We start from the raw sequence: 4,894 nt of genomic DNA, 5'->3' as shown, positions 1-4,894 counted from the left end.
AGGAATATAAAAAGATAATGGCATCTAGAGAATAATTTGATAATGGTAACGTGTATCAACATCATTTTCAACTGGAAACATTACGACATGCTAGTCCTTTGGAAGCAATCCCTTTTGTCCTTCTTTACTCTCAGCCTACCAATTATCAGTCTTAGTCAATTTGTATTCATTGATATCAACACTTTTTTATAGTACAATAGTTAAGATAATAAGTTTTAGTTGTACTTCTGGCATTTTTTAAATCTCTCTGATGTCTTTGAAAGTTCTGAATGTTCTTAAACCTAAGTCTCTCAATCTATAAAATGGTAAACAACAAAATTGACCGTAACATTAGAGTCAAAACAAAATGGACCATTTAACATCATATTAAATCTGATAATATATTTGAAATACTTTGTAAAGTATTTGACACACAATGAGCAGGCAAAAGTATTAATAGTAGTGTTGCAATTATATTATTTTTGTTATTATCATCATCCCTTAAGGGGCATCACTACCAAAATAGTTTGCTATTATGCATTATTTGTATCTAATTTGTAGCAAATTATTAATCTTAGTAATATTTTAACGTGACTGCTTTTTAATCCCATCTTGTTTTTATTTGCTTGCTTAATTCTGTTAATAGGTGTTTGCTATTTTCTCCAAAGCATGATCGTTTGCCCTTGTGTAGGCTTAAAACATTATCTCCAGCTTGTTTTTACATTTTATTTTATGTCACGTTGCATCATTTACCTTTATGTAAATAGTTTAGGTCTTTATTTCATTTTTTTGTAATATTGATAATCGTTGGACACAGGGAGAGCATGGTCACCATATAAAATACATAGTACAGGCTCAGTAATGCTTGCAAACTGAGGCTGATAAGTGCACATGGCTTTTTATGCTGTGCTTACTTTGCTTCCAGACAATACCAATAGGCTAGGTATAGCTGGATTCTCCACTAAGAGAGGAACCAGTTTCCTGCCTCCTTGCATATTTACACAGGAGCTATGAGGAGGCACACCTCACCTACAGAGTTGGAAATCTCTGAGCTTTGAAATTAGGTTTAAAGTCTTGCTGCTATGAGAAATGTTTTATATTTGAACACTGATTCCATAGGAAGTTTGTGTAGGTATCACCAACTGAAGGTCTCTGCTAAGGCACCTCTTTTTATTTCTCCTTAGAAAGAGCTGTAAGGAGTATCCAGTATATAAACTGAGTTGTTAATAATGATTGTCAAATGGGAAAATGAGAAATCTTAGTTCTGACATACTTAGGAAAAATTTCCAATATTAGTGTGCCTAAAGGCTCTCCTTGCGAACGCGTAACATGCACTTAACTTGTGATCAGTTTTTATAGCTAAATCAACCATTTTACTTTACATATGCAGAGGTCTAATTACTAATAACACACAATGGAAAACTCAAGTAGAATATAGTCTCTTATCAAGAGTTGACTCTATATATTATTATAGAATTTTGCAATTACATATAATAGTAATTTTAGTGTGTGGTGTATGCATGTTTGAATAGTACTTCTTATGTTCAAGGCTAATGTTCAGTAACAAGCCAATTAGGTGAAAGTGATTTGCAAAGTATTCCAATTTGCCTTTGTTGCTCTTTCTGTGTTATTACACACCCTCAAACTAGAAACAAACAAGATTCTTCCTGTCTTCAAGGAAAGAGAATGCTGTTCAATTTGAATATATTACATTTGATTATTATAAAGGAAAATAGTATAGGTTAGGAAAGCAGGTTAGATATAAATGGTGAAGGATTTGATGCTATAAAAAGGGATTAAAAGTTTACTCTTTAAGAGAATTTGAGCTTAATAAGTAAATTTTCATTTTATAAAACTTAAATTCACAAAATTAATTTATATTTATTCTAGAAAATATAAATGACAGATAAAAGTTTGTAAGCAAAATTTTAAGCAGTCATTAATTTTAAAGGGTAATAGATACTAGTTTATTTCTTTTTGCTGTCTTTTCTGTAAATGTATTTTCAAACATAATTGAATCTATGCAGATTTAAAAAATTAAGATCAGTTATTGATATTTGAAAAAATAATACATTCTCAAGAATTAAAATTTAAAAGGTACAAAAGGATAGACACTGAAAATCTTCCTCTGTCCCCTGGTTCCCTGTTCCTCTTCCCAGAGGTAATCAGTACTATCAGTTTATGCACCCTTCAGGGCTAATCAGGAGCATATGAACACACAAACATATATCCACTACAAACACATACCATACCCTCTAGGCTAGCATATTCTTCACTTTCTTTTGTATTATATCTTTTTCAACCAACAATGTATCTAAAAATTATGTTAGTTATGTAATATTCATAATATATTTCATTACACTATGTTTTGTAATTATTTAAGCAATATCCTAATAATGGATTGTATCAACCAGAAGAAGAAGATATGGCTGCTGTCAAAAAAAAAAATCCTCAAGTTTCAGCAGATTATACAATAAAAGTTTAATTTTCATCCATGTTGCATGTCCATTGTTGGTTTCCTAGGTACCTAACCACATAGTTCTTTCTCAGCGGATCAAGCTGATAGAACCTCCAACATTTAAATATGAATAAACAAAAAATCTCGTTTGTTTTTATATGTCTTTGCTGGTTTTCTACCAGTTGTATCTACTACTAGGAGAGGAGTGAGGAGTGTTGAAGTCTCCAACTAAAATCTCATATTGTCCTTTCAGTTCTGTTAGTTTCGCTTCATGTAAAAACTCTTGTTAGAGGTTGTATTAGGTTTTTTTTTTTTTTTTTTTTTTTTTTTTTTGCAGAGTAACAAATTATCACGACCTCAATGGCCTTAAATGACTTCCATTTATTACCTCATAGTTCTGTAAGTCAGATGTCCGGGTGGTTTCTATTGGGTCCCAAAGAGCAATGGCATGTAAAGTCGTTTTCATGCTTCAAATCTCTCTGACTAATCCCACCAGTCAGAGAAAACTTTCCACTTTAAACTCAACACAATTGAAACATTCCTTTTACCAAGGAACATAACATATTCATGGGAGTGGTATTTCATCCTATTCACAGCTTCAGCCCATACTCAAAGGAAGGCAGATTATACAAAGGCAAAAGGTCAAGGATCGTTCTTCGAATTTCACTTATCAGAAGTGAATACACATTTGAAATGGATCCTTTTATCATTGTGTAATTTTCCTTTTTATTCCTGGTAATTTTCTTTTCTCTAAGGCCTATATTGTCTGGTATTAATATAGCTACTACAGCTTTTTTTGATTTCCTTTACTTTTAATCTGTCCTTATCATTATATTTGAAGTGCGTTTTTGGGTGACAACATCTGGTTGGGTCATGCTTTTTATTCACCAGTAATCTCTGTTGCAATTTATTTATTTACATATAATGCAATTACTGATGTTGCAATTACATACAATGCAATTATTTGTTTGTTAGCAAACCATTGTATTATTTACTTTCTGTTGGTCCCTACTTTTTTATGTTTCCCCTTTTCTGCCTTCTTTTGCCTTATTCCATTTTAATTTACCTATTGTAATTTTCACAATGTATCTTTTTACAATGTTTTATAGTGGTTGCCCTAGGGATTATAAATACATACTAAACTATTAACGGTCTATTAAGAATTTGTATTTTAGCTCTTCCTAAGCCGGCGCTCGGCAAGTTCTCCCAGGAGAAGGCCATGTTCAGTTTGAGCGCCAAGATCGTGAAGCCCAATGGCGAGAAGCCGGATGAGTCCGAGTCCCGCATCTCCCAGGCTCTTCTGGAGCTGGAGATGAACCCGGATCTCAAGGCTCAGCTCAGGGAGCTGAATATGACGGCAGCGAAGGAAATTGAAGTTGGTGGTGGTCGGAAAGCTATCATTATCTTTGTTCCTGTTCCTCAACTGAAATCTTTCCAGAAAATCCAAGTCCGGCTAGTACGCGAATTGGAGAAAAAGTTCAGTGGGAAGCCTGTTGTCTTTATCGCTCAGAGGAGAATTCTGCCTAAGCCAACTCAAAAAAGCTGTACACAAAAATAAACAAAAGCGTCCTAGGAGCCGTGCTCTGACAGCTGTGCACGATGCCATCCTTGAGGACTTGGTCTTCCCAAGCGAAATTGCGGGCAAGAGAATCCGTGTGAAACTAGATGGCAGCTGGCTCATAAAGGTCCGTTTGGACAAAGCACAGCAGAACAATGTGGAACACAAGGTTGAAATTTTTTCTGGTGTCTATAAGAAGCTCACGGGCAAGGATGTTAATTTTGAATTCCCAGAGTTTCAATTGTAAACAAAAGTGACTAAATAAAATATATATTCACAGTAAAAAAAAAAAAAAAAAAAAGAATTTGTATTTTACCACTTCAGTAGGAATATGGAAACATAACTATATAAATTCCTTTACATTCCCCCTTTATGATGTAGGTGTCTTCTTCATTACATCTACATATATGGAAAATCCTAACAATGTTATGTTCTTTGTTTTCAAGTATGGAATATACTTAATAGACCTCAAATGTAATAAAAATGTAACATAACTCAGATGTTGACCATTTTGTTGTTATTTGTTTATTCATGGTATTTTCTTCTGGTATAATTTCTGTTCTGTATGAAGTACCTGTTTAACAATTTTTTATTAAATAGCAGGCCTGCTGGCATTGAATTATTTTAGTTTTCCTTCATCTGAGAATATCTTTATTTCTCTTTCATTATGGAAGGATATTTTTGTTGGAGATAGAATTCTGGAATGACGGTTCTCTTTCCACACTGAAGAAAAATATGTTGTGACACCTGTCTGACCTCCATGGCTTATAATAAGAAATCCATAGTCATTCTCATATTTCTGCTCCTGTAGGTAATGTGTCTTTTTGAGTGTGTGACCATTTTCAATAATTTTTCTTTGTATATAGTTTTCAGTATTGTCATTATGATGAATCTGAATG

General features: G+C 33.3%; 1 pseudogene across 1 annotated transcript; it reads left to right on the top strand.

The window, feature by feature from the left end:
- The first annotated feature begins 3,608 nt into the window (after positions 1 to 3,608).
- LOC126951944 (40S ribosomal protein S7-like) lies at positions 3,609 to 4,274 on the top strand (annotated as a pseudogene). Its single transcript, XR_007724742.1, has one exon. The product of XR_007724742.1 is annotated as a 40S ribosomal protein S7-like (transcript).
- The last annotated feature ends 620 nt before the right edge of the window (positions 4,275 to 4,894 follow it).

Source organism: Macaca thibetana, chromosome 4 (genome assembly GCF_024542745.1).
Source record: "Macaca thibetana thibetana isolate TM-01 chromosome 4, ASM2454274v1, whole genome shotgun sequence".
NCBI classification, from domain to species: Eukaryota; Metazoa; Chordata; class Mammalia; order Primates; family Cercopithecidae; genus Macaca; species Macaca thibetana.
This window is presented reverse-complemented; position numbering and strand designations above follow the sequence as displayed.